Genomic DNA, 23,174 nt, shown 5'->3' on the forward strand with positions numbered 1-23,174 from the left:
GATCTCTAAAAGACACGCTGTAGAGAATGCAAACGTAATATTAATAGGTTTACAGACACACAGTTTATCCACACATTTTTTTTTAGTTTCATAATCAGAATGAATCAGGTTTAAAACTCTTGGGGGTTGAATAGATAGAGATTACTAATAGGGAAGGAGACATATATTGAAGTTTGTGTGAAGCAGAAACATTGTGGATTTTCAAAATGCAGACATTAGTCCTTGATGGACTAATCAAGACTTTATATTATTTTTGATTAGTGAATACTCCTGTCCTAGAAATCTTTTTTCTATGACCTTTGATGATCCTTTGTCATAATTTGAGTAGCTCTAGGTGTAAATTATTATATCTGTATTGTACCTAGGTTATAGTTATTTGGATGCTAAATCTACCTGTTGTATATTTTTCAGTCCTATGATGGTGATTATATGGCAACCTGAACCAAATTGTATTGATCCTCGTCAGTACTGAACTGAAAATGCAGCAGTTTGCAGTGTACAAGTTTTTTGGACTGTGAACCACTTCCTGCAGCCTGCTGTCACAAACACTTGAGCAGACTGGAACTAAAGCCAGCTAAAACACTGCTATCAAAAACTAGAAATACAACATCTTGTTAATACAACTGCAATAAGAAGGATAATCACTTTCTATGGTCTGTTTCAGCTAAAAGGTGTGTAAAATTCTATTACTTTTGCTGAGTTAACAAGCAGAGATTTGTATACCAGACTGTTGATTGGGAGTGGATATATTTAATTAGATGAAGAGCTAGCCAGTTTTATACTTCCAATTCATAAGATCCATCTCCCTCTCCAACTACAGCCCCATCTCTCTCCTCCCTTTCGCATCCAAATTGCTCGAACACCTGGTCTACACCTATCTCACTACCCACCTCTCTGACAACTCCATCCTCGAACCCCTCCAATCTGGATTCCGTCCTTTCCATTCCACTGAAACCACCCTGACCAAAGTTACCAATGATTCACTCAATGCAAAATCCAAAGTCCACTACTCCCTGCTTAGCCTTTTGGACCTCTCTGCAGCCTTCAATATAGTCAATCACCCACTCCTGCTGCACACATTTTGCACCATCGACCTTTCTGACAGTGTCCTCTCTTGGATCATCTCCTATCTTTCTAACAGTTCTTTCTCTGTCTCTACCTCACGCTCCTCCTTCCCACCTTCCCCACCTCCCATAGGCATCTCAAGCGCTCCGTCCTTGGCCCTTTGCTCTTCTCTCTGCTTACTTCGTCACTGGGTGAACTCATCAGTTCCTTAGGCCTCCAATACCATCTCTGTGCTGTTGACACACAAATCTATCTCTCATCTTCTGACCTCTCCCATGTCAACCTCAATAAAGTATTTGGCTGTCTCTCTGCCATCTCCTTCTGGATGTCCCTATGGTTCCTTAAACTTAACATGACCAAATCTGAACTCATTGTCTTCCCTCTCTAATAAGGCCCCTCTCCGTGACTCCTCCCTCTCCCTCCATATCCCATTCCTCACCCAATCCTGCCGCTTACATCTCAGCAATATAGCTCATATCCCTCCCTTTCTCTCCATTGATGCCGCCAAAACTCTCATCAATTCTTTGATAATGTCCTGCCTCGACTACTGCAACCTCCTCCTTACTGGCATCACCAGCTCCCATCTCACTATTCTTCAGTACATACTTGTCGCTGATCTCCAGTGGCGTCTCCCCGGGACCCGGCGTGCGCACTTATTGCTCTCCCGCTCGGTCCCCGTCTGCCTGTTTTTCCTGTGTAACCGCTGCGGCTGTCCTGACACCTCGCTCCAGCGTTGTCTTTGTCGGCTGGTCCTTCCGTTGTCAGCGGTCCTGTGCATGCGCAGAACCACCAATCTTTTATCCCCTTGTTCTGCCTCCTATTGGCTGCCCTATGAACCAGCCCTATATCTAGCCTTTCTACCCTTGAGTCTGGGCTGGTTCTTTCAGTCAGTTCCTACCTACTGTGCTGGAAGCAGCTCCTGTTCTATTACATTCCTGGTTCCTGTGGGTTCCCTATTCTGTATCTTAGTGTTCCTGATCCTCCGGGCTTCAACACTGCAGATCATCACTGCTAACCACTTCCTAAGAGGCAACGCTGCAGATCATCACTACTAACCACTTCCTAAGTGACACCGCTGCAGATCATCACTATTAACCACTTTCTAAGTGGCAACGCTGCAGATGATCATTACTAACTACTTTCTAAGTGGCAACGCTGCAGATCATCACTATTAAGCACTTTCTAAGTGGAAACGCTGCAGATCATCTCTAGTAATCACTCCCTAGATCATCAACAAACTCCAGTTGTCAATAGTAACGGCTACAGATCTCCAGTTGCTCTACATCTTCTACATCTCCTGTGGTTTACTACCTGTCAAATCTTTCGCTCATTCTCTTGTGGTTCTTTGGGAACTTCTCTAGGGGGTCGCGACCTGCAAGTGGAAGCCGTGAAGTCCATATTTCCTTACGGGAATCCCTGGCGAAGACCTTTCACTTGTTAGACTCCACGCCTCTAGCTGAAGTCACGCCATTCTAGCTGAACTACCAGGATCTAGCTGTCTCTCATTGATACTGTGACAATACTCAATGCTGCAGCAAGACTAATCTTCCTCACTTGCTGCTCTACATCTGCCTCCCCTCCCAGTCAATCACTCAACTGGCTCCCCCTCTGAAAAAGAATCCTCTGCAAGCTCCTCTCCCTCACCTACAAGGCCCTTTCTAGCTCCACAGCCCCTTTTCCTTCCAACCTCATCTCCAATCATACTCCCTCTCGCCCTCTATGGTCAGTCAATGACCGCCATCTCACCTCTTATATGGCTACCACATCTGAATCCTGCTTTCAAGATCTCTCCTGGACTGACCTGCCTTGTTCTATAACGCTATCCCCTAGTCTGCAAATCGTTAAAAGATCCCTCGAAACCTACCTGTGCAGGATCGCCTACCGTTACTCTGTATAACATCTCCTCTCCCCTCCTCAACTCCTTTTCGTATCCTTCCTCACTTACTATCTTACACATCACCCTCTGTCTTCCTACTCTCCTCATTTCACCAGCCCTTATTTTACACTACCTTCAGATTTCTATTCCTCTCACTGCTCTAGTCCTTTCCATTTCCGCTCTCCATTTAGTCTCCTTACCTGAATCCTTCGGGTGCTTACTGTTAGTCTGCCCCTTCCCCTAGATTGGAATCAACCACGAGCAGGAACCGCTATTCCTTTTGTCCTCCTCCTCATGTCACCCTCCTGTTGCTCCGGAAACCCCAGGTTCATTTCTATACTTTAAATCTGGGTTTCTGATTCAGTCTCCTCCTCTCCCCTTCCCTCCCCTCCATTACCAGCTCTGGTTCTGCTAGTTGCACCAATACTGCTTTAGTTCACACCCCATCTCTCTTCCTTCCTCCTTCTTGCTCCCAGCATTTTTTTATGCACTATTGTTTTTCTTGTACTATATGCCATGCTTTATTTTCTCCTAAACACTGTGTACGGAACTGTGGACCGTTTGGGGCGCCATGTAAATAAAAGATAACAATAATAAGATGGTTATTGTGCAAGATCTTTAAAGTACATACAATTGTTTCTCTGGCAGCATCAAATTGAAATTGCAAGCACTTGCAATACAAGGACTTTTTGGATTATGAACTAATTGTTTGCTGTCTGCTGTTATATCTACATAAGCAAATTTTTATTGCAATCAGTACAAACAGAGTTATTTTAACTCAGGAACATATTACCATCTATACTACAATGCTGCTAAGAAGGATATAATACTCCTATTTCAGTGGTATTATATTTTGACAGTGTTACGAGCCGCGGCGATGGCTCAAGCCGCTGCGACTCACTGTCTTTGGCCAATACGTCCTGGTTGACTCCATGATGACTGGGACGTCACTTCCGGTTCTTGGCCCTGCCATTGCTAAGGCAACAGTCGGGACACTTTTGGTGGTAAAATGCCGCATCCTAGCATCAGGGGCAGCCGGGCACGTGCGCAACATGTTTAATTACTTGTACAGCCTTCTGAATTGATTAATTACTTCTAGTCCATCTATTAATTACTTCAGTTGTCAGGAGTTATGTCCTTTCCTGTGAAGAATGCGCCAGAAGCAAATCCTCCTAAAGCCGCTCTTCGAATCAGTTGATGCCATTGTCTACTCTAGCTAAACCATGAACACATCTTTCGATGGATTTCATTGTTGATCTACCATGGTCATCCAGTCACAATACCATATGGGTGGTCGTAGATCGCTTTAGTAAGATGGCCCACTTTGTACTGTTACCTAAACTATCTGATGCACAAACACTAGACTCATTATTCATTCAACATATTTTTCGGTTAGATGGTCTAACTGAGGACATTGAATCTGACCGTGGTTTAACGCTCACTTATGGAGATCTTTCTGTGGCCTGCTTGGAATAAAGGTTAGCTTAACATCAGCTTATCATCCGCAATCCAACAGTCAGACGAAGTGAACTAATCAGTTCTTGGAACAGTTCCTTCGCCTGTATATCTCTAAATTTCATGATAACTGGTCATCTCTACTCCCGTGGGCTGAATTTGCCTATAACAATTCTTTTCATTCGTCAACCTGCATATCTCAGTTTTTCTGCAACCTCGGTTTCCATCCCAGGGCGAATTCTCTCTCCTCTATCATGTCTCCTGGTGCTTCTGGTATTCCTTCTACTACCTCACGGTTCAGAGCTATTTGTAAAAATGCCCATTTGTTAGCAACTTCTCCAGCCGGAACCGCTGGCTGTGCCCTGCGGCAGTGGAGTTATAGCGTCCCGGTTGTTGCCCAGGCAACCGGGACATAGGAGGCGGAAGTGACATCTCGGTCATCATGGAGGCGGCCGGGACGCCTGAAACCACCGGACGGGAGTCGCGGCGGCCCTTCGGGGAGCCACGGCTCTTAACACCATTCTACTTTGCTACAGGCCTCTTTCAGATTCAAGTCCTTATCGGATGGCCATCGTAGAGCCTGCTCTTGCAAAGTCGGTAACAAAGTTTGGCTTTCTACCCAGAACATCAAGCTGAGTCAGCCCTGTAGGAAATTGGGGCCCAGATTCATCGGACCATTCACTATAAACAAGAAGGTCATTTCCGTGGCCTTTAGGCTTGAACTTCCTTCAACCTTAAAAATTCCCAATACGTTCCATTGTTCTCTTCTAAAACCGATTGGCTCTCCTAGCAAATTCAATACTCACAGATCACGAAGACCACAGAGAACTAATGTGGATGGGCGCCAGAATTTTGTTGTGGAGAGAATTCTCGACTCCAAGAAAGTCCAGAGACAAACCCATCAAAGATTTTTTTAAACAGTTCCCTGGGATCCAGGATGTTGGGCTTCCTTGACCCCTTCTCAAGTGGGGTACTGTTACGAGCCATGGAGGTGCCTTAAGCCACCGTGACTCACTCTCCTTGGCCGACGTTTCAGAGCCAGGCCGAGCCCAGTGCTATCACGAGTGGCGCTATGATGAAGACAAACTGATCAGAGCACAATTGGCTGAGCTTTCCAATTTTTAAAAAAAATAGCTACAGCCAGAGGAGATTTCGCCACTTGGATTATTGAAGTTTTGGCGAAAGAGCACTGCATCCAGGAACTGGACCGTGGTCCGCAAAGATGGTGCTGCAATCGAACCCACAGACTTATGAAGAGCTTGCCACAGAGGTAGAGAGGTTTGGGGTTTTATAGCAAGTGACCAAAGCATATGCTACTGACAGAGGGCTGATTAAACAGCTGTCTAGAGTGAAGTGCTTTGAATGTGGAGAGCCAGGCCACTTCCGAGCTGAGTGTCCTAAATTACTGGAACCCATGGCCTGCTCTATTGCGCATGTTGGGCCTGCTTATCCAAGCTGTTATACTATGAGACTATCGGTCCTTGCTTGTTTCGGGTGACAATGCTAATCAACCAAAATTTTGTCTTAGCCTGGGTTAACTTGGTGGTGAGTTTACATTGGTTTCTAGCTCTACCTTGCCCGAAACCATAACTATTCAGTTGCCCAAGGTGAAGGCCCTGTGCGTACATTGGACAATTGAGTATAAGAGAACACTTCTGTAGGTTACACTTAAAAACCAAACAGTTATATTGGTGGCTGCCATAGCACCTAAACTGCCATAGCACCTAAACTGCCATATCCACTTATTCTGGGGTGACACTTCCCACTGTTTAAAGAGGTCCTCGGTACGCAAGTCTGGCCGGACATGTCGGCAACTAATACAACTGTGAGAAGCTCGGTCTTAAAATATCTGCCTAAGAAACCTCAACATGAACCTCAATCTTTGGGAACAGCCAAACTAGAATGCTTTCCTGGGAGTCATGGTAACACTTCCACAAAAGTCACAGGGAAGAGAAGCAGCATTGGCTGGTGATGTCGCGGATAAGCTCTCCCCACCTGTCAGTGAAGATTCGGACTGGATCGCAATACCAATTTTATTTCCTTTGCAGGACTTTGCATGTGACCAGCTTACGGCAAGCTATATCGGCGAAACGCGCGTTGGTTTCACTGATTGTCCCTCTCTAATGTCCAGTTTATACTAGATAGTAGCTTTAACCCTATAGTCAGAACTGTCAGACTCTTATATCAACTAGAACAGCAACATGTTGAAAATGATTCATATATCTAGTGATCATACTGAAAATATGTGCCGCTAAATGAGTATATTTTGTAATGTGTTCTTACGATCGACTCCCAGGAATTGAATGAGACAGATAATAGTGATCAGTGTGACTTGTCCGTCTATATAAGCATAAAATCAAACAATCATGATGCGTATTTACGAGATCGCATGAGACAAACCACACTGAGAGTACACCTTGTAACAGATATATAATGTCATACATTACAACCACTATATAATTATTGTGTGCGCTTACAATCTGTCCCATCAACCTGAATGAGATGAACCTTACAAATAATGTACCTCGTTACATAGTCATAATATTATAAGCACTATGTGTAAAGAGTTCTGAGAACAAAACTTAATAGTTCTTGTACGGAGCGAACTAGTATTTGATCAAAATACCTGATATAGGGGTAATACCTGGGTCTTACATACATGACCTGCCTATATTCATTTGCTCTCATTTGCTCTCATAAGTATTAATACAATTTTCTCATATTTATTTGATTATCGTATATAGTGTGCACAATAACTAGTGAACTTCATGGGGATGAGTGGAGTAATGATCAGATCAGCCGATTACGGAGGATTTCGAGCTGAATGATTAATCTCCTCTAACTTTATATTTGTTGCAATACTGATTATAATACAGATTGCCAATGTATACACATAATTAAGGCTAGTCCGACTCTAATACCCCAGGAGGAATCCTGAATACAGCATTGTCCTTTCAAGAAGTTCTATTTCAGACTTTAAAAGAAATGTATAGCAATCCACACTATGGGGTAAATGTATGAACCTCCGGATTCTTCAACTCCGGCGAGTTCAGCATCTTCAGCGCTTAAATTTAAAGCGGCACTGCCTTGTAAAGGGAGGATTTCAAGTCCATATGAAATCCTAGAGGCTGTTAGTTCTGTCAATTACAGGGGTCCGTCAATTGGGGGGAGAAGAGAGGAACAAATATACCATGTCAATCTCCTTAAACCTTGTTATGATGAGAACACCTTTCCTCGGGTAGTGAGTACTGTCACTGTTAAATCTGAAGTTCCCACAGTGCCCACTCTATCTGATAGACAAAAACAACAGACTGGGGAAATGATATGCCGGAACAGGGTTGTCTTCTCTTCCATTCCTGGATACTACTGTAATTGAGCACAACATTGCCACTCCGGCGGAGTGGCAATTGTCGTAAAGCAGAAACTGTACCACATTTGCAAAGCCAGATGAGCTGACGAGAGAAGGAAGATTGAGAAGATGATCTAGCTGGATGTGATTGAGGAATCCGCTAGTGAGTGGAAAAGCCCATTGTGCTTGTCCCGAAACCCAATGGGAGTATTAGGTTCTGCAATGACTTTAGGAGGTTAAACAGCATATCCCAGTTCGATGCCTACCCAATGCAACATGTGGATGAACTGGTAGAAAATATAGTTGGTAGTATCTGACTACTCTTGAATTGACCAAGGGGTATTGGCAAGTTCCCCTTACTTCCTCAGCCAAGCCGAAGACCGCATTTTCCACCCACGATTGTCTCTTCCAATATAAGGTCCTACTTTTTGGGTTGCATGGAGCACCTGCCACCTTCCAAAGGACTATGAAAAAATTACTAGGACCCCATACAACCGCTTATTTAGATGACATAGTGATTTATACCCCAGACTGGAAGTCACATCTGACTAAAGTCGAAGAGGTCTTTATTGAGGTCTGAAGGATTAACAGGTATTCCAGAAAATTGTGCCATAGCTATGAGAGAAGCCAAATACTTGGAGTACATTGTCAGGTGAGGGCAAGTAAATCCCAACTAGACAAAGTGGAAACAGTCAAAAACTGTCCAAGACCGGAAAAGAAATCGCAGTTAAGAACCTTCCTAGGCTTAGTAGGTTACTACCGGCAATTTGTGAGCCATTTCACCACTAGAACTGCTCCACTCACGGATATGCTAAAAAGAATTTGTCCAGATTGATTAGCCTGGTCTGACTCTACAAAGGTTGCATGGTCAGATCTTCGCTTAGTCTTGTGTTCCTCTCCAGTTCCACTTTACCTGGAGGTTCTTCCTTCACACCGATGCCTCCGGTGTCACTTTAGATGCAGTCTTATCGCAAGAGATGGAGTAGAAAATCCTATCCTTTGTATAAGTTGGAAGTTGCAACCATGGAAAAGGAGCGCCTTGCCATACAATGCACCACAGAAGCTCTGCACTATTATCTTTTGGGCAAATAATTCTCCTTGAAAACGGATCCTGCACCATTGCGGTAAATGCCAAGGTAATCCACTGGTTCTTAGCACTGCAACCTTTCAGATACACAGTGGAACATAGACTGGAGATTTTGCATAAAAATGCAGATGCGCTGTCATGGAAATTTGTGCTCCTTGAGAAGTCTGTGCCCCCTACTTGGTGACACTAAGGGGAAGGATATGTAATAAAGGGATGTGTTTGCCACAGGCTTCTAAAAGAGGTGACAGGTATTTAGCTGGCAATCTGCAGCTTTCTCTGCAAACAGAGTTAGACATTTGTAAAGTAGTTCACCTAAATTTAAGAGATATGGGTGGAGGACATATGTGTGACAAAATAACATTAAAGAGTCTGATTTAACTTACATGTTATGAAGTGGTTTTAAAAAACATCTTTTCCACAGCAAGCAGCAGACTGACAGGTATGTCTGCAATTAAAACAGAGCACCTGCAACAACCTCCCAATCAAAGACAATAGTTTTGAAATCCCAATAGTTCAGTTTACATGCAATCAAATTGTAATTAAACTGAGAGTTTCTGAGAGAAAGCTCCTCTTTTTCTTCCCAAAATTTTTTTAGGTATTGCATAGAAGGAAAAATAAAAAACATAGAAAGGGCATTGTAATAAATTGTCATATAGTGTACTAAATTGCGTAACATCTGTAACTTACATTTTTATTTTCTATCCAGCCTGGTAGTAATGCATTGATCTCATCTGCTAAATTGGGCTGTGCTTCTTAGATGGCTTTGGTGTTCTCTATCCAGTTAGATAGTGATACACAGATCTCCTCTGTTGAATTCGGGCTATGCTTCTTAGATACTCCAATGTAAAAACAGAGTAAATATTTAATGCAATAACAGACCATAGAGACTTACATATCAATAACAGGTTTGTTGTTGAAATACATTAACCGCCCCAACTGCAGTGGTCACTTGCAGGGATTGGTATAGTAGGTCAAGGGGCCTATTTATGAAGCCTTAACCCATGCGGATCTGCTTTTTCCGCATGGTTTAGGTATTTTTAAGTAAAATCTTCATTTAAGAAAAGCTTAACGCACCAAATGTGAGAAAGTACAGAATTCACAGGAATCCAACACAGGTATACTGAACCATTTAACTTTTTATTAGCAGTTGTCAGGATGTTTTAATGCTGGTTCAGCAATCATATCCAGTAAAAGTACACAAAAATCCCCACCACCTTCATCTGGCTAGACATTACTTCCTTGTCTGCAAGCTGGCCACTTACTGGCATCGGTGGTCCCACCCACACATACAGACACTGTCTTTATCCTCCGCCCCAAGCACTACAAACAAATCACAGCAAACCAATCAGACCCATGTGGAACACCTGTGTGAGTGTGTGCGAAAAAGAGGATCCCAGGGAACCTTTAACCCTGTCTGGCTGTGTTTTTATCAGATCCCTTATAGGGAAACTGTGGCAAAGAGGCATAAGTGCCACATAATATATACACATATATATATATATATATATATATATATATATATATATATATATATATATATACACTACAATTTATAACAAATATTCTCCATTTGCCTTTGGTCAAACATGATTATCTTTTCTCATTTTGCACAGCTGACATGACTTTAAGCGGACACTGAAGGATAAGTTGAGGGACCAGAGGGTACATGCCCAAAGAACTGGCGGTGGCACCTACTCACAATATGCGTTGACTTCCCTGGAGATCATGGTGTTGGCCTGTATTGATGCTGAGAGCGTGCAAGGAGTGGGCCATATTGACACATGCTGCAGCCCACCACTATTACAATCTCTTACTTCCATAGGTACATGTTAACTATTTTCACATTGTATCAGATATTTGTCTGTTTTGCCTAGAAAGCTCTAGCACCACCAATATTATATGGCTTATGTATACATTTCTTCTATACATAACAAATAATTGCCACTTCCATTGCTTTCTATTGGGTACATGTTGGTCTGAATGGGAATAACTATACATTTGTCTTTTTCCTATTTTTACAGCTCAGGAGGAGGAGGAGGAGGAGGAGGAAGACATCAATAAGACAGTGGTGGAGGCTGCCAGTGATATGGAGAAGCCTCAGAGTGAGTGAAGCAGGGGTCATTCGACATCAGACACTCGCTTACTTATGCGAGCACCTGCACCAAACCAATGACAAAATTAGAACTTGGGAGATCAGCTCTACCCTCACCCGTTTTGAACACAGTTTGAGCACCAACCTTACAACCATTAGCTCAATGCTCACAGACATCCGCAACCTCTTTTCACGCTTCATAAGCCTGCAGACCCAACATCACACTTCACACCTTTATACACAAATGTCCCTGGTGCCCTCAATCCTTGCCAAACCAACAATCTGACCCCAAATCATCTCTGCCTCCTGCCCCTCTTGCCACATCTCTGCCTCCAGCCCCCCTGCCACATCTCTGCCTCCTGCACCTCCTACTTCCCCTCCTGCCACATCTTTGCCTCCTACCTATCCTGTGGCCCACCGTGCTGCCCACCCTCCAGCATACCCTCCTGCCCATATTCCTGCCCACCCTCCAGCCTACGCTCCTGCCCAACCTCCAGCCTACCCAACAGCCTACCCTCCAGCCTACCCTTCTGCCCAACCTTCGGCACACCTTCCGGCCCCTTCGACACAACCTCGGGCTGACCAGAAGCCAGGCAAAAAAACAACACAACCGCCAGCAAACAGAAAAAGAAAGTGATGTAACATGTCTTTTTTTTTAATATATCTGATGTGTACTTGATGAAAAAAATAATACACTTATAATTATTCACAAAACCAAGTGTCTGTTTTTTTTTATCTAATTGACTTAAAATAGTGACATTTGCAAGAGATTGAGTCAAATAATTACCTTAAAAATCGGAACACAGAGCAAACATACCTGGCAAAAAACAATGGATGGGGAGCCAAAATGAGAACACAAAAAAATCTCTCTCCCGAAAAAAGGAAAATCATTTAGGCTGATCTGTTTGAAGAGGGGGGGGGAATAAAAAAAATATTTTTGGGGGGGAGCTACAACAGACACAGATACAAGCATCTTACCCAAAAAGTTTAATAAAAAAAATATTTACAGATAAGAGATACAAAGACAAGCCACAAAAATAAAAATAATACAATGAAAAACAAAGCAATGAAGCATGTGAGCATGTGGAAAACTATTCAACAGGCACATAACACCATTTTAAAATAGAGAATCATTGTTAATGTGGCTCTAAAAAAATTCAATACAGTTTAGATATTTTTTTAAAAACTGAATAAGACATGCCTCTCAAGAGAAAAAAAGCAGGTAAATAAATTAATTTGCTAACTATATATATAATCTTTCACAACAACCACTTTAAACTCCCAAGAATTGTAAATGTGCATCAGTAAATCTGTTATAATGGTTTGTAATGAGAGAAGTGTATGCAGGTATATTGTCAGCTGTGTTATCAAATGACGAGAGTCACAGAGCTGTGTTTATTCAGCGCTGCCAATATTGATATGACCCCAAGGTGGTGCAAGTGTTACGTGGGTCATTACTTAAATTTCTGCGTGCTGCAGAGTATTAATCAAACGTGCCCTGAGGTAAACGCCTACTTTGAGTAGGTGTTTTCCTGCGATGGGCGGACCAAATGGGGTCCGCCCATTGCACGCCCTTTTTCCTCCCAAAAACGTAGGATGTCATAAGTGGTCCTTACACTCGTGTTCACAAGTACTTTGCTTGCTTCTGTGTACATATCTCACTGCCCGGTTCTGGGCATGCGCAGTGTGGTTTTTCCTCACGATATACACAAAATCTGCTGATATGTTCACTAATGAATCAGGCCCAATGTATTTATTATTATCATATTGCATATTTACACACTAGTCAGTCACTTTAATTAAACACTTCATCCCTGTTCATTGGTAACTACAATTAGTTTATTCATTGCGTTTTTTACTTAATTTAATTTATGTAGCACACATAACCTTTATTCACACTTTTAAAATAGAAGTACTCAAAAATATGTATTGGATACACAGGCACAATATATAAAAAATTAAATACATATAAAAAGGATAAGTAATAAGATATATGAATTTGAATAGTAAAATTTTTAATAAATTAAACCAATTAATATTGAAAAGAATCTATGGATTCTAGGCTCTTCTTTTCTCTCCCCCCTTGCACCTCTCCCTCTTCTTTGGCTTTCTCCTATCCCCTTGCTCTTTACAATCTTATTGAAAAACCCACTTTGCTGTGTCTAATCCTCTCGACAAGATATATTGAAGAACAACTTTTACACTACACTGTTTTATTCACCGGATATGTTCTGTATTGCTGTTTATTGAACAAAGTGTGAAAAAATAGAGATTTAATAGAGGATCTAAAACAGGGGTGTCCAACCTTTTAGCTTCCCTGGGCCACATTGGAAGACGACGAGTTGGTTTGGGCCGCACATAAGATACACTAACAATAACGATAGCTGATCATCCAAAAAACCATAGAAAACATAGTTGACAAATATATATATATATATATATATATATATATATATGAGAAAAAAAGTGATATATATATATATATATATATATATATATATATATATATATATATATATTATATCACTTTTTTTTCAAATCCCCCTATACTTACCTTTCAATCGCCCTGTTCAAAAAATCCTCTCTAGTTATTATACTATAATCACTTTTTGTATTTTTTCGATGCAATATTAATAAAGTGCATTTAAGCCAGGCATTGTATATCAGGGTGCCCTGACCAGGCCTGCGGTACCTGACATATACACCACTGTGACCCCAAATTGTGACCTGTTTTGCTAATTACACCACTATGTTAGTTAAGGGATAACAACTTATACTGGACCAAAGAGAATAATATATAATGCCCCATTAGTATTACAAGTAGAAGTATGTAGCAGGGAGATAAGGTCCATGATGCTCCAGGACCAGGTGACTTTTATTCACTGGTCAGCGTCCCTTGAAATAATAAAAAAAAAATCCCCCTTAACTTACCTTTTAATCGGCTTGTTCTCCTGTCCTCTTCTCTTCTTTTCTCCAATTCTGTGCTGCTGATTGTTCTTCTTGTGCGGGTGACTCCTCTGTGCTGCACTTCGCAATGGATGTTGGGCGTGATGACATCACGCCCGACATTCACTGCGAGCACCGCACGGAGGAGACAAGGGACCGCGTGACCGCAAGGTAAGTATTTTCTTTTCTTTTTTTTGCAGGATTTTTTTTTTCCATTAACAGCGCTGCCCCCTTGGCAGAACCAAAACACCTTCTGGGCCACATTTACAGGCGTGCTGGGCCGCATGGACAACCCTGATCTAAAAACCAAAAAATTATTAAAATTAATGAATCAAACAAAATTATCTCTCACAAAAATATGGTCACTTTTAAAAATAGATACTTGTTAAAGCACGGTGCCTCACAGGGCCGAGGTCATGAGTTCAATTCCAGACCATGGCCTTACCTGTGTGGAGTTTGTATGTTCTCCCCGTGTTTGCGTGGGTTTCCTCCGGGGTGCTCCGGTTTTCTCCCACACTCCAAAAAAAACCCAAAAAAACATACTGGTAGGTTAATTATTAAAATTGACCCTAGTCTCTCTCTGTGTGTGTGTGTGTGTGTGTGTGTGTGTGTGTGTGTGTGTGTGTGTGTGTGTGTGTGTGTTAGGGAATTTAACCTGTAAGCTCCAATGGGGCAGGGACTGATGTGAAGGAGTTCTCTGTACACCGCTGCAGAATCAGTGGCGCTATATAAATAAATGGTGATGATGAAAGTGAAATGATTACTATCTAATAACTGTATTCCATTGTGGTGAATGAATGGGAGGTGGAGGATAGGCGGATCAAACTGTCAATGAGATGTCAATCAATTGATTTTTTGATGATTGCCCATAGTGGATTTAAAAATCTTACCGTAGAAGGAGATGGGTTGATACCGTAGAAGGAGATGGGTTGATACCCTGAAGAAGCCCTGGTGAAATGCACATTGGCGGCAGTGTCTTAAAACACTGTTTTTTTAAACTCTATTGGTTAAAATGCAGTGATGCAAGTGATGCAATACATGCATCTGTAATTATAATTAATATCAATGACAAATAAGTATTATCGTTAAGGATGATTAGACACCTCTATTTAGCCCCAAAAGAAATGTATCAATCAGTTGTTAATATTACCACGGGAGCATCTTGGTAATCACGGCCTCTCTCCTCACAGACCAATGAGTAATATAGTTAACAACATGATAGTGTTAGATAAACAAACAGTGAGTTCTCTATATACTAGATATCAGACAATGGTCTTTACAGCTTAATCTGGGTACACACTACACTGTTTTCATCTAATAATCGTCTCAAACAGCCGACATACGACCGCTTGTTCAAAAGCCGGGTCAGTATGTGTAGTGACATGATGGTCGAAAGTCTGCCCAAATGGACGATTGTCGCCTCATTTGGTTGGTCGTACAGTTTAACATTTTCGTTCCAATCTCGTTTTCGCTGTGTAGTGTGTATAAACTTCCGACCGATCCACGACAATCCTCCGATACTTCCTCGACCTGGGGGATGTGTGTATGTTAATTTTTGATGTCTGTCCCAGTCCCGCGTGGAGCGGTATCCGCACATCTCAGGCGTGTGTTTTGTATAGATGTATATTGCACCTGTCTGGCTGCAGACCATTACACGTGTTTAAAGCACGTGTGTTATTACCCTTTGCATCTATGTTGGCAATCATTTCTCATTTAACCTTTATAAAGTTTAAAAACTATTAAAGTTATAAAGTCATATTAACCTTTATTAACTAATATTTGTAAAATACTCTGAATAAACCACACAGTGTTAATGCAACAGTTTTATTGCTGGTAAAAAAAAATACAATATCAAATTTGTATAGTACAATATGACACGTGAACAAAAAAATAGTATTACATTGAAAGGGTGCTACTGGTTTGTGGCACAACAGTTGCAAACAGCATATACATGTCATCAAAAGTATTATCAAGGTTTTTAATTTTTTTCTTGATGTTGGCAATATTTCCTTTCATTTCTTTAAAATAATCGTTGAGCTTGGCAACATTTTTTTCTTCCGAACTTTCATCGGATATGACGATGGTATTTATGAAGCAAGAAAAGAACATTTTTTTTACCATTACACTTCTTTTTCTTTAATAAAGTTAATAAAAGTTTTAATCCAACACCTGAAATGTGCTTACCTTGCACACTACACGAGATCAGTTTGTGTTGTGGTCCCTCTGGCACATTTATTTTTTCTTGTTTGATAACAGGTGTTATTACATCAGTGGTATCTACACTGGCCTTGTCAACGTTAATTCTTGCTTCTGACAAAACAATAATCATGCGTTTGCATCGGTTCATGTGACAGTAGAATGAAATACATAAAGTCCTTCAAACAGGAACACTACACGACTACACGTGCTACTCACTTTTTTTAATGTTTCTACGGATTCGCTCCAGTCTCCTAGCCTCTTTATTTTTAAGGTCCGGTCTTCTGGACTTGGAATTTATTTCTTTTCTTTCCAAGTTTTCCTTCAGTAATCGCAGTAGTTTTTGCATTATCGATTCCTTTCTATTATTAACTTTTCTGTACTTTCGCTTTTGACAAGAGATGCTCACTGACCCCCGTGTTTTGGTTTTGGTTTTGGATCTGGATTACCGTCGTGTTTTGGTTTTGGTTTTGCCAAACCACCATTGCGTGTTTTGGTTTTGGTTTTAGTTTTGTTTGGTTTTGTTTTGCTATTTGTTAAAAAAAATACCTTTTTTTGGCCTAAAATAATATAATTTAGGTATTATTTTGTACCTACATCATTATTAACCTCACTAACACTAATTTCCAGTCATTTCAATTCAATTTTGCCCACCTCCTAGGTCACAATATGATTTTCATACACTTTCAAAGAAAAATTGCTGCAATTCTTGCCAGTGATAAGAAAAAGGCCATTGTCATGCCTGGGAATAAGACCAAAAATCCACCTCTTAAGTGTGGAATTATTTTTACAGAAATCCTGACAACGGTTGTCTAGCCATTTGTAGCATTTTTAAAGCCACACTCGGTAGAGGTAGGGACCTTAACCATCTGGGATCCTCATCCATGTTACATCATTTTTCAGCGAGTTCTTGGAAAGCTGTTTGGAAAATCAGAAACTTAGGTTAAAAAAAAATAACAACAAGCAGTCCAGTATCATCTGCCTCCCTTCTCTCATCTACATCCCAGCACCTGCAATCTACCCCCCCCCCAACACCTTCATCATCAATATCCCAATAACCAATCATTTACAGTTAAACAATCCTTTGCAAGAGGAAGCAAGTATGAAATCTGTCACCCAGTCACAAAGCGGATCACAGACTATGCTAGTATTAGATCTGCGTCCAATGTCCATTATTAATGCAGCTGGTTTTAGACAGTTACTTGAGGTGTTTTGTACCTATTACCAAATTCCATGACGACCCAATTTTACTCGAAAAGCTATTCCTCACCTCTACCAGAAAGTTCTTAAAAATGTAATCATTGGGCTACAAAATGATATTCTACCCACTGTACACTTAACCACAGATATGTGGGCAAGCGGAACTAGGCAAAGTATAGATTATATGACGGTGACAGGTCACTGGGTTGGTCATTTGCCTTCACCAGCAGGGACAGCAGCAGCATGTACCCAAGTACGTCACATTTTTCAGAAGTAGGCTACTTTGTGTATCAGCAGCTTCACTAAGAGGCATACAGCTGACAAACTGTTCCACAAACTAAGGGATGTCATTGAAAGATGGGCAATCCTGCTTGGACTCTCCTGAGGATATGTCATTTCTGATGATGACCCAAATATTGTTCAAGCATTACAGCGGGGTTGAATTCCATCACATTTCCTGTTTTGCACACACAATCAACTTGGTGTTACAGAACTTTTAAAAAATGACATGCAAGGGATGCTGTTTGTGTCCGTAAAAATTTAGGGGCAATTTCAGTTTTCTGCAAAAGCATGTAGGAGAATGCAGCAGCTGCAAGAAGACTAGCATTTGAGGGGAATGTACTTTAGTCCAGCGAAGTAGTCACCTGTGAAGAGAGTGCAGACACAGTTAGCTTGAGTCAAGTGATTGCCTTAATAATACATTTTCACAAGGAGCTAAATAAATGTAACATGTGACATAGAACAAAGTAAATGTGCTAACTATATTTTAATTGTGGACGAAATACTTAATTTGCTTCGCAAGGATCCAAGACCTATCGACATCTTGTTGAGACGTCTTCTCCTTCAGTTTCTCAGGCAACTGCTTGTTGTACAAAAAAATGCTTTCTCAAGACACCCAGTGGTGATGCAGATGATTCCGTACAACATTTAAATATTTGCTCTGCTGTAAAAGAATTGGCCACAAATCGTGACAGCTCTGCCCTAAAATGAACTACTAATTCCATTTTGAAGGACATTATTGGCAATTAAATCATAGTACACAGACTTCTATGATGGTGGGATGAATTAGTATTGTATGAGGAAGATTAGCACAGAATCCTGCCACCTCTCCTGTTTCTGAGTGAGCTATTGTACAATAAAATGTAACTGCAGATTTGAGTGTCAGCCCTATTATTTCTATTTCAGCAATTACAATTAGCAATGGAGCTCTTCTCTTTGGGTGTTACCTATATAACGCAGTAGAATTTGCCTGCAAATTCTACAGACAAGCCTGCTTGTCTTCCTCTTCATCAATGACTCTTAGCAATTGAGCACTTGACTTTGGGTGTATATTACACCCAAACCGTATTAGTGCAAATTAGGAAAAATACAGTTTAATCCCTGCTAGGCCCTCCACCATCCTTTGCATGTTAATAGTAGAATTGGTTGCCGTTATGGGCAAGGTCACACATTTTTTTGTCAAATCCTTCAAACCAGCCCAGATGTCAAACTGTTGTGGTCTGCCACCTGCGTCATCTCTGCTTGTGTTTGGAAAGTGCAAATTGGTGCCAGAACCTAACGTACCAGAACTGCTGCCACTGGTGCCACCCTGCTGCCCCTGGCGCAGGACTTACACAATCAACCGCATCCTCATCAGCGCCCTCATCGGCTACCCAAATCTCCCCCTCATCCTCTTCTAATTCCAAAGTGTCATCCTCACTTGTTGTATCACCGGCTACACTCGGGCTGTTCAGGCACACATCAGCAGAACTGCTGAAAGGCCCCTTCTTTATGGGAACACTAACAGAATGCTCACAATTAGACATGCCACTGTTGGATGGACTCTCCACAGGGATTGGTGTCATTTGTGATTCAGAGCAAACATTATCCTCTAATGCCTTACTGTTATCTTGCAGCTCGGCTTTGACGCGTAACAGTAGTTGTGCACCACTTGTAGGCTGGGTAACATTTTTTGATCTGCCACTAATAGAGAAAGGTGAAGGCCTCATTCTCTCTTTGCCACTGCGTGTGTAGAATGGCATGTTGGCAATTTTTTTTTTATCGGCACTTAACGTTTCCTCAGTTACACTTCTTTTGCGCTTCAACACAATAAATTTTTTTGGGGTGTTTGTTTTTTTGACTGATTTCAAAAGACTGTGTAGTTTGACATCGCCTTTCCCAGATGACGTACTGGGAACACTACCATCAGGACTGGTGACAGAACCTGGTTGCTCATTCTGCTCATATGTGGACTGCTTTGAATCCATTCTGAGCCCAAAGCACTTGTAGTGCTACAAATTGTTTTAGATACTGCTGACAAACAGGACTTTTGACAGCCAGAAAAATTAATGCAAAAGAATGGGAGACACCCCAAAAGCAATTGGAGTGCTAAATATTATTTTTATAAACTGCTGACAAACAGGACTTTTGACAGCCAGAAAAATTAATGCAAAAGAATGGGAGACACCCCAAAAGCACTTGCAGTGCTAAATATTATTTTTATAAACTGCTGACAAACAGGACTTTTGACAGCCAGAAAAATTAAAGCAAAATAATGGGGAACACCCCAAAAGCACTTGGGAGTGCTAAATATATTTTTTGGACAGTGCTGCCAAATAGGACTTTTGAAAGCCAGAACATTTTATGCAAAATAATGGGGGACACCCAAAAGCACTTGGGAGTGCTAAATATATTTTTTGGACACTGCTGCCAAATAGGACTTTTGACAGCCAGAACATTTTATGCAAAATAATGGGGGACACCCAAAAGCACTTGGGAGTGCTACATATATTTTTTGGACACTGCTGCCAAATAGGACTTTTGAAAGCCAGAAAAATGTATGCAAAATAATGGGGGACACCCCCAAAGCACTTGGAGTGCCAGAAACTGAACAAAAACCCTCTTCTCTTCTCCTCTTACTGCTGTAACAAATGATATTAAGATTAGAATGGTATTGAATAGAAACAATAATGTGTCCAATTATTGCTCTGTCCCTGCGCTGATATAGCCAGTGTGACCTAACCCTGCTTTCTCCCTCTGTCAAATTGTGATGGATTGCTGTGGAGGCGGGTATTTATGCTTTTCAAATCTCGCGAGAACCGAGCTCAGAAATATGAATACGTCACAATGACGTTTAGCCTCGATTTCGATTCCGAACGGGCGGGAGAGTACCGAGCGTGCTCGGCTCAGAACTCGGATAGGCTAAATTCGGTAGGATTTGGATCTCGGGGAACCGAGCCCGCCCATCTCTACTTTTGACAGTCGTAGTCGTACTGGTCCAGTACTTTTACCATCACCTTCATCTCTCTTGGGCTCATTGACTTTGCTCTTTTAACTGCAGCAAATTCTTCTTGAGCATTTTGAGTATCTCCATCCCCCACCTTAACTTTTACAACATTTGTTGGCCCTTCCAGCACCTGCATCTCCGTCTCCATTGCCTCAACCCCCACTAACACCTTCTCTTCATTCGCCATCTTGTCACGTTCCTCGGCGCCAGACAGGCTCCTCTATAATTTTATACACTCAGACATGGGCGTTCGTTTCTGCTGTGTACCAATCAGCGATGATGCCCACAGAGAATAGAGCATTGTGGGTGATGCGTATTCGTGTATAATAACCTTGTGTATGGATTTCTTTTCTATAACTGTAACCCGTTCATGACCGTTACATACAAAGGGATTTTACGATTCTTCTGACCTGATCATTCGTTCACATATACGGTAAGTTCTTTCTGATTGGTGCATACATGTGTACTTGCATTGGTTTATTGTACAGCACAGATTATATATATTTTATTATACCCAAACAGAACGCAATGGCTTACGAAAGAAATTCTGACCTAATGAAGGATTTTATTGAGACCTATAGGGCTCACCCATGTTTGTGGAAAGCCAAATCCAAAGAGTATTCTAACAGAATGATGCGAAACATGGCGATGCAAGAGCTTGTAAAAGCATGTCTGCTATATCACCCTGGAGCAACTGTTGAATGGGCAAAAAGCAAGATCCAGAACCTTAGGACTGTGTATAAAAAAGACTTAAATAAAGTTGAAGCAGCCAAAAAATCAGGAGCTGCAGCTGAATGTATGTGCCAAAGCTATGGTACTTTGATCTGTTACACTTTGTGAGGGTCCAAGAAATACCACGTATGTCCACTAGCAGCATGTCAACAGACAGCAGTTCATCCACAGAGGTAGAGCAAGCATATGATATACCTGCAAGCGGCACAGTAAGTACAGTACATTATGATGTTGCCATTTAACAGATTTATTGATGTTCAAAGAATCAACAACACAATAACAATACATAACATGTATAAAAACAGTTGTCATAAGCAATCATTCTGCCATGGCAAGACACCACCACCGTTGAAATACATAAGGTACGCTTACCGATTTAATTTTGCCAATGTACTACTACACTCTAATGGTGTCAAGCCCACTACCTCCATGTCCTCGGCATTACTTTCCACATTGGCCTGAGTGGTACGTCCACTATTGTTTTTACACCGCAGAAAGTCTTGCAGAACACAACAGGCCATCACTACTTTGTCGACTTTGTCCAAACGCAGGTTTATTGCAGCATGAAAAACTCGGAACCTGTTACTTAGAATCCCAAAAGCATTTTCAACTAAACGCCGAGCACTTGACAGTCTGTAATTAAATATACGCCTTTAAATGCTCAGATTTCTTTGAGGGTACGGTTTTAAAACATTGTTGTGCAATGCAAAGGCGTCATCTGCTACAAACACAAAGTTTAGTCCATATTTTGTGCTACTCCGCGACGGAAGGTTTAGGGCATTGTTTTGTAGTTTGTTATGGAAGGTAGTTTGCTCCAAGGCATCTCCATCTGAGACTCTTCCATTTTTTCCAATGTCCACAAATAGGAATTCATTGTTCGCATCCACTATGGCCATTAAAATAATGCTAAAAAACCCTTTGTAATTATAGTAGAAAGATCCAGTGTTTGATGGTGGCATTATTCGGACATGTTTGCCATCAATGGCACCACCGCAATTTGGGAAATTCCATAGTCTCTCAAAGTCTTCCGCTATCACTTTCCAGTCTTCCTCTGTCAATGGAAACTGAAACATAAAGATGTGTAAATAGTTTACATTTGAACATGCAATTGCATTCCCTCATTCGTTTGCTCATTTTCAGCCTGCACTACTGTCTGATGGGCTCTTGCTGGAAGTTGAAGACCAGGATGCTACAACAATTATTAGCACTGCACCTGAAAGCCAGCTAACTGCTGACAGCCAGGACGCGACCCAAGCTGATACACTAGCAAAAAACAATCAGAAGCGAAAGAGACGCAGAATAAAGGAAATACAAGAAACTGATGCACTAGCAGAAAAGATGCTTGATTGCGCTAACACGTTGATAACAAAAACAAAGGAACAGGACACATTTGATTTCCTGGGAGCAACAATTGCTAGCAAAATGAGAAGTAGCAGCAAGCGAATACAAGCTGAAATGGAGCGGCTGCTGTGCGACCTCATGTGTAGGGCAACCGCTGAAGATTTGTGGCCGGACACAGTTATTTCCCCATCTAACCACAGACACAAACAATCATACACATTTCACACAGCACAGTTGCAGCATGGTACCATGGGTGGACAAAGCGTAATGTCTCAACCTTGTATGACATCCACACCAACAGCATCAGTAAGGATGCCATATTACGCAGGGGACACATCTGGTATGGGCACAAGCGAAATTTTGCACTACCAACAATTATAAACTGTTGCTCTGGTCCAAATAATTTATGCATTGCAAGTTACAAGTTAAATGTATTTTTACAATGTTATATATGGTAATATGTATGTTAATAAACTGCTATTTTTACAATAAATACTATTGCTTTTCACCAACCTTCATATACTGCTCACTGAGAACTTCAATGATAGCATCACAGGTGTCAGGTATTAT

At 41.4% G+C, this 23,174-nt stretch overlaps 1 long non-coding RNA gene across 2 annotated transcripts; it reads left to right on the plus strand.

Moving 5' to 3' along the window:
- Positions 1-616: 616 nt before the first annotated feature.
- Positions 617-23,111, plus strand: LOC142101610 (uncharacterized). 2 transcript variants are annotated; one of them, XR_012679075.1, is made up of 4 exons: positions 617-671; positions 10,446-10,654; positions 10,854-10,934; positions 22,404-23,111. It is a non-coding gene; the product is annotated as an uncharacterized LOC142101610 (long non-coding RNA). The 2 variants fall into 2 exon arrangements; XR_012679074.1 differs by lacking the exon at positions 22,404-23,111 and having other exon boundaries at positions 10,854-11,578.
- Positions 23,112-23,174: the final 63 nt, after the last annotated feature.

The sequence above is a fragment of the Mixophyes fleayi genome, chromosome 9 (genome assembly GCF_038048845.1).
Source record: "Mixophyes fleayi isolate aMixFle1 chromosome 9, aMixFle1.hap1, whole genome shotgun sequence".
NCBI lineage: Eukaryota > Metazoa > Chordata > Amphibia > Anura > Limnodynastidae > Mixophyes > Mixophyes fleayi.